Source organism: Lotus japonicus, chromosome 3, assembly GCF_012489685.1.
Source record: "Lotus japonicus ecotype B-129 chromosome 3, LjGifu_v1.2".
NCBI classification, from domain to species: domain Eukaryota; kingdom Viridiplantae; phylum Streptophyta; class Magnoliopsida; order Fabales; family Fabaceae; genus Lotus; species Lotus japonicus.
In genome coordinates this window covers 46,318,134-46,326,019 of record NC_080043.1, presented here as the reverse complement: position 1 = coordinate 46,326,019, position 7,886 = coordinate 46,318,134, and the positions used below count along the sequence as shown (strand labels likewise).

The 7,886-nt window shown below is 41.3% G+C and overlaps 1 non-coding gene across 1 annotated transcript; it reads left to right on the top strand.

Annotated features, from left to right (window-relative positions):
- Positions 1–1,505: 1,505 nt before the first annotated feature.
- LOC130709733 (small nucleolar RNA R71) lies at positions 1,506–1,612 on the top strand. The gene has a single exon (XR_009010203.1). It is a non-coding gene; the product is annotated as a small nucleolar RNA R71 (small nucleolar RNA).
- The last annotated feature ends 6,274 nt before the right edge of the window (positions 1,613–7,886 follow it).

Below are 7,886 nucleotides of genomic sequence, written 5' to 3'. Positions count from 1 at the left end.
TTTCCTTACCAACACGGAGAATGAGGTGACCCTTGTCAACGTCAATCTTAGCTCTACCAGTAGCTAAGAAAGGTCGACCAAGAATGAGAGGAATCTTCTCATCCTCCTCCATATCAAGCACAACAAAAATCCACGGGGAACACATACTTGTCCACCCGCACCATTACATCCTCCACAATCCCATATGGAGTCTTAAGGATCGATCCGCCATTTGCAAGGAAAGCATGGTTGGAGTAACCTCTCCTAGGTTAAGCCTCTCAAACATGGTGAGCGCATCAAATTGATGCTCGCTCTAAGATCACACAAGCTTCCACCTCCGCCATGCCTTCAATTTCCACCGGAATAGTGAAACTTCCGGGGTCCCTTCTTTCTTCCGGCATCTTCCGCTGCAAAATGGCACTACATTCCTCCGTCATCAACACCGTCTCATCTACTCCCTTCAACCTTCTTCTCTTATGCAGAATATCCTTCATAAACTTAGCATATATAGGCATTTGTTCCAAAGCATCGGCAAACGGAATACTAATGTGGAGCTTTTTGAAAACATCAACAAACTTTGAAAACTTTTATCTAAGCTCTTCTTAGCCAATGCTTTAGGGAACGGAACCTTGCTAGTTTCAGGAGTACGCTCAACTTCCTCTCTCACCTTAATAGGTACAACTACTTCTCCTCCCACTATCTCCTCTCTCTTTTCTCCCTCTGTTTTTTTCTTCAATTCATTCATCACTCTCCCACTTCTAGTGGCTACAATAGAGGCATTCTCTTGCTTAGGATTGGGGATAGTGTCGGAGGGAAACTTACCTTGAGGTCTCTCGGCTATTTGCTTGGCCAGCTGGCCAAATTGATTCTTAAGATTCTTGATAGCCGCCTCTTGATTCTTGTAATTATTCTCCGTCCGGTTGATGAAAGTTTCCACCAACTCTTCTAAGCTCTTCTTGGAACCACTACTTTCACCTTCTCCTCGCTCTTGAGGTTGTCTTGAGCTTTGGCCTTGAAATCCTTGGCTAGGAAGTTGTCTTTGAAAGCCATTTCCTTGCCCATTATTACCTTGCCTCCAAGAAAAATTAGGGTGATTCCTCCATCCTGGATTGTAAGTATTTTAAAATGGGTCATTCCGAGCTTGACCCATAACCTTCACTTTCTCCTCCGGTCTAGTCTCTGTGCATTCTTCGCTGTCATGTGGCCCTCCACAAGTCACGCACTCCAAATTGGCAACTCGACCACCAATCTTGGTAGTCTTCATTTGATTTTGAATCTCATTCATTTGCTTGGAGAGTTGCTTGTTGGAGGCCATAAGTTGATCATAAGCTTCAACCTCAAGGACTCCTCTTCTGGCTTGGCGATCATTACTAGAGTTCATGGCTCTTATAGCCATCTTTTCAATCAACTCATACCCCACTTGTGGAAGTAAGGCATCGAACTCTCCACTTGAAGCCGCATCCAAACCAAACCTCGAAGAATATTGGAGACCATCATAGAACTTTGCTACTTGCTCAACTTGAGTAAGGTTATGTTGAGGACACCTCCTCAAGAGCTTCTTGAACCTCTCCCAAGCTTCATAAAGATTCTCATCGGTGGTTTGAGTAAAAGTCATGATGTCATTCTTGAGTTTTCTCAAGAGGGCTCTTGGAACAAACCTTGTGGTGAACTTCTCAGCCAAGTCTTCCCAAGATGTAATGCTACCTTGGGGCTGTGAATTCAACCACTCTTCAGCAGTATCCCTCAATGAAAAAGGGAACAAACTCAAGCGGATTGTGTCCGCTGAAACATTCTGAACTCTGTAGGTGTTGCAATTGCGGATAAACCGCTCCATGTGTGCATGAGGATCTTCAAGAGCACCTCCACCATACTGATTTTGGCTCACCAAGTTGATGAATGCCGGCCTCAGCTCAAAGTTTCCCGTGCCATCGGGGGAAACTATGCTGCCCGGATAATCGTAGCTCATGGCAGCCGAGGTGAGGTCTCTGAGAGAACGATTGGCATTCTCCAATTCTTGCTCTTGAAGTCTTTGAGTAAGAGCCTCATTCACTCTTTCTTCAATGTGGGCTTGCATCTCCTCTTCCGTCATTTGAGCAGCCATGGCTTCAAGCCTTTGTTGGGCTCGACGACAGCGAAGAGTACGTTCAGGCTCCGGACCAAACAACATGGGATCCGTGCCAAGCCTACTGTGCATAAACTGAAATCACAAAAACAGAGAAAAGGTTAGTAACACCTATTCAATGCAATGCTTAGTAAAACAAACAAACAAACTCTTTAACTCAAACCGAAAACCACAAACAATCCCCGGCAACGGCGCCAAAAACTTGTTGGTCAATTCGCAAGTGCACGAATACCTCCGGGTTTTAAATTATCGAACCACAGGGATTGTGAGTGAGAATTACTGATTTAAGTAGAGAGTTTGCAAGTTCTTAAGACAGTAAAATTCAGAAATTGGTTTTGGGTGATTGTGACAAAAGTTTTGCAAGAGAGCAATGTTGATAATGATGTAAATAACAAATGATGGGAAATTGCCTTGGGTGTTTGATCATCTAATCCATTTTAGTCCACCTATCCTATGCATGTAAATCCTTGATTCCACTCTTGTTGTTATAGCCTTTGTACTTACTAGTTGATTCCTCATAAAAGTAATTCTCTCAAATTGAAAGATAAGCCCAATTCCTTGTGTACTTAAACATTCATAAGAGGTATGATAGCTTAATTATTCAGGCCAACAAAACCCTACCCTCACTCTATTCCTAGAAGCAAGTATAGAAGGATCTATTCCAATTCATGTCCCTAAATCATAACAAATTTCCATTCTATTATAATCTAGCCTATAGCAAAGGTGCACCAAAGCTAAACATGCAATAAGGAAATGAAATACAAGATTGAATCAAGACTCATGCATAGAGATAGGATTTATAAACTAAAGTTTCATAGAATCTCTTAACCCAAAGCAAAAAGTAAACTAGCCACTCATGGCTAGTGAATTCATGAAGAAAATGTAAATAAAACCTGAGGAAAAGTACAAGTTGGAAGCCTCCCTTGGCCCCAAAGTTCTCCTCAGCTCTCAAACTTGACCAAAAATGAGTGAAATGACAAAATGTATCAAAGAAATTGGCCTAAGCCTTATTTATAGGCTGAAACTAACGAAACTGGGCGCTCATGCGCCAATTCAGAGCGCCTGAGCGCCAATTGCATGTTGAAAAACATGCTCTCTGACCCTATTGGCGCCTAGGCGCCCACTCCCAGTGCCTAGGCGCTCTAGCTCGCCTGAAAATGACTTTTTGGCTTCTGAAACTCCTCTTTTCAATTCTCTTTATGTTCTTCATCAATTCCATGCTTCTTGGCCTTCCTCCTCCTTCAGTTTCTGCACTCCAAACCTAACCAACAAGACAAGGAAGATTCTAGAAGCTCCAAGAGCTCATTAGCACAAGAAGTCCCTCATAAAACACAACAAAACCATGCAAGTCCTAAACTTTACTTAAAACGAAATAAAAACTAAAGAAAAGAATAAAAATGCATGAGAATGCATGAAACACTACATGAGACTCAACAAAAAGACTCAAAACAACCAAAGAAATGACCCTAAAAACACTACTAAAATAGGGTCATCAATTGATCTTCTAGAGGATAAGTCTCGATTTATGCGAAGCGTTAGGGATTTCAGTGAGTGTAAACTGGTTTGAGTGAGGAAGGTTTTGAGGACAAAGACGACAATAATGGATTGTTGGATATTAAGAGGATGATTAGCTTATGAGTGGTTGATGAATTTATGATTAAGGGGATGAGTCTTGTCATGCACGAGGTATTAAGACTCAAGTCGAGTCTTAATTTGACTGGTGATTAAGTAGAAGATTGATTTCATGGTGCGAATGAGGATGGTTGCGAAGTTGGAAGTGACGTTAATGGACTAGTAGATTCCAAGGCAATAGTTTGATTAGGAGTTATCAAGCGACCGAGTTGAGTTTGGATCATGAGTGAACATCACGAGGACAAGTTGAGCATTCACTCCGGAACATAGAGAAGTACCGGGCTTCTAATCAGTATTTTGGACGAACAAAAGCAAAGGAGCAAGTGGTTAAGGTTGTGCGATTGCACGAATGCCAACAAATATTATTTCCAACGGAGACCCGACGCAAGTGGTCAAACCGGACAACAGAGAGTTAGAAGACGATATGTCTTTTGAGACGCCGTCGGTCAGCATTGGGACTAGAAGAGTGAAACAATCGAAGGGAAAGCAGAGTGCTTTAGTGCAAGTTATTTGGAACAAAGACACGGACGGTGCTATATGAGAGTTAGAGGAAAAGATCAAGGAACAATATCCAGAACATTTTACTGATCCTTAAGTTTCGAGGACGAAACTTTCTTTTTGGAGGGTAGTAATGTAGGACCCAAGTTTTTAAGCTAGAATAAGTAGAAGAGATTTCCATTTACGATTAGGCTTGATGTTCCGTGAAGGGAAACCTGAACTAGAGTTTACCAAATGAAATGAATTTATGAAGGAGAAAGTTCAGGAAAAGTCTAAGGATTTTACCGAAGTCGATAAAAGTTATAGCACGATCGTTATACGCTTAAATCTAGGTCAGAAACCCTAGTATATAGCTAGTTTTCACTTTTAGGCACGATGGAAGTTAATTCCAAAAATCTTCAGAGAAATGTTAGAACTTCTCTTTTTCCATATATCACAATCGTTTCGAGGCGAAACACTAGGATCTACGAACGTCCGATTCCAATCATCGGAAGTTTGCCGAAACCGAAACCCTGGTATTTCAAAACCCTAGAATCACCCGACAATGAAGACTTTTTCTATTCAGAGCATCAAATGAAGATTCCACACGCGTACACCCATTTCTCTTGATGATTTCAATCTTTCTTCAGAAGGAAGTTTTCTATTCCGTCATCCGATGCAAAAAGCAACTTATCGGGTAAAATAGTTTTATACCGACTATGCATTAGTTGCCAAAAATACAAGGAGACCTCATTTTAGTTTTGGAATTCTTTCGCCAAAACCTATCTTAGAATTCACGGAGAATGAAGCCGGAAAAATCAGATTCGCGAAACTTTCATTTTACCGCGTTTTGCCAACCTCTATATATAGCCAAGAAAGGAAGAAAAACACAAAAATCTTACCCATTTTCTCACCCAAACCCGCGGCCACAAGAGGAGAGGAAGGAGAAGAGATTTTGTTCAATCCTTGCTTGATCGTCGATCAATCAGTTGCTACTTCAAGGTTTCGAGGTATAGTCGCTAATCCTTACCTCTGATCGCTTTTTCCATAGCTTTTCTATAGACTTTTCTGAGCTGATAGTTTTGAGGTTTTTGCAAATCTATCCTGAATATTTCATTTTTGATTCTAAACATCTTCCCTACATGCCCAAGATCACTTCTGCCGGATTAGATTTTCCGTAATGTCGCCGGATTTCCGTCGGAATCAATTTTAGCCTTAAATACCCATTTTTGGAGTAAAGCTTCAACCTTTAGGCTGAAAACTATTGCCATAGCTTAGTGCTAGTAGGATTAGTTGTCATAAACGTCGTTAGTAACGTCCCTGTCAAATTTGCTTTTTGGGATTTCAGTTTTGAAATTCTAAGTTAAAAATCATGACCAAAATACCCCTGCGACAGTTTTTGATCCGATAATTTTTCCGAGTTCAGAATACCCTTAGTTACGGCTAATGAAAGCATAGGAACCAAGTTTGATCGAAGAAAAATCGAACCCCACAATTACCAATAGTGGCCGAGCACCCTAAGGGGGGAGGGGGAAAATTCCTTTTTCGAAAACTTGTCCATTCGCGCTAGATTATCGTACCTCGGAGTATATACTACTTCGTGTAACCTTAGTGAGTATTGATTACTGAGTTTCTGATAGTCTTTGATGGAATTCTGTGGTTTTACTCTAAAGGTTCTTTTGAAGAATTTCCTGAAGATCAAGGAGCTCATTGTGAAGGAACGTTTGAGGAGAACGCTGGAATAACTAAAGGTAAGGGCAACTTACCTTACTAGCTAATGCTTTAGGTGTCGACGCATTCGACTTGATTTACTGTTTATGCACTTCTTTGTGTATGATTGGGAAAATGTTTTCTGAGGCTTCGCTTGACAATGTAGATGATGCATCTACTACTATGTTTTTGAGATTGACTTACATGCTATGTGCTATGTGGGTAATCTAGGATGTGTGGTGCATGATTTATATGCTAAGTGCTACGTGTTTATTCAGAGATGTCTTGTTATATGACATGTTTGATGACGGTGATGATTTAAACTATGTCTTGTACTCATATCTGTGATTCTGAGTAGTGAGAATAGCGGGCAGGTCATGCCGATTTTATTTTGAGAGTTTTGAGAAAGTTTTGATAGGACGAATGAGATTCGGGCCTTGTTATGGTTTTTCATGGATCGAGACATTCTCTGGAGTCATTTGGGATTTGGAGATCCCGGGAACTTATAAGATTCGCGATAAGATTAAAAGGATATTATTTTGTAAAGAAAACTCATAAGACATTAAACAACCTCTAAATCTTCAAATAATGATAATAAACTCGAAAGGAAGCTTGGGATGAAGATCTTAGTTTTGGAAAACGAGAAGTGTCGTCGGATCCAAGTGTTGAGGAAGTTGAGAAGTAGTGAGTATGTTGATGCTCCTGTGCTGTTGTAGCAGCTGTGTTGTTGGGCTATCCGGGGGATAAGTCCGGGAAATTGATAGTTTCCGAGTATGTTGATACTCTTGCTCGTTGAGCAGTTTTGACCATCGGATGGAGATGAGTCGGATGATTTGGAGATCATCATGAGATAAGTTTATGCCTTCGGGTACAGTTTATGCCTTCGGGTACAGTTTATGCCTTCGGGTACAGTTTATGCCTTCGGGTACAGTTTATGCCTTTGGGTACAGTTTATGCCTTCGGGTACAGTATATGCCTTCAGGTACAGTATATGCCTTCGGGTACAGTTTATGCCTTCGGGTACAGTTTATACCTTCGGGTACAGTATATGCCTTCGGGTATAGTTTATGCCTTCGGGTACCGTTTATGCCTTCGGGTAATTCGGACATCGACGGGGGATATGATCGACCGTGAGGTTAGGATCGACCTGTTGATTGTCGGGCATAGCGGAGGGAAAAGTCGACCCGCAGGGTTAGGACTGATCTGGCTATGTCAAGGTTGTAAGTGACAATCGAGGGTTATGGTCGACACAATGCCAGTGTTAGGACCGACTCGATCGTGCCCAACCTACTTCTTCCGGAATCGTCGAGAGTGACGTTGCATTAATATATCATGCACTCTAATTATATCCGTTGGGTTTTGGATGAGTTGATGTTGATAAACATCGTAATTTGTTTAGAGGAGTTGATGTTGATAAACATCGTTATGTGTTTTGATGAGTAGATGTTGATAAATATCGTTATGTGCTTTGATGATTGAATTGAACTAGAGATTTGATAACATGCTATGTTAAAACCTTAGGGTAGACAATGCAGAACTTACATGTATATATACAACATATATATACCCCTTATACTTTACCTGATGTCTTGTATTATCCATACTGTATTCCGTATGTTGACCCTTGCACGTGCTACCTGTGTTTGGGGGGCTATGTATGCCCTTTTTGTCAGATGTCGTTGACGGACTGTTTCGTGATGCTTCACCGTACGGGGAAGACCTGGAGCGAAATGACTACTACTGAGCCTTCGACGATGGAAGTTTAGGGATGGGTGTTTAGAGTCTACTAAGGTTGGGTGTTAGTGTCATAGCTCTGACTTAGTCTTATTTTGAGGGCTTGTGTTGCTGACATTTGACCTATCCTTTTTGGGATTGTACATTTTGCCTACGGGCGTTACACTTTTCTACTTTCCGTCACTGGAGGTTACTCGTGACGAGGTCGCTACTTACAGCGGGGGATGTTATA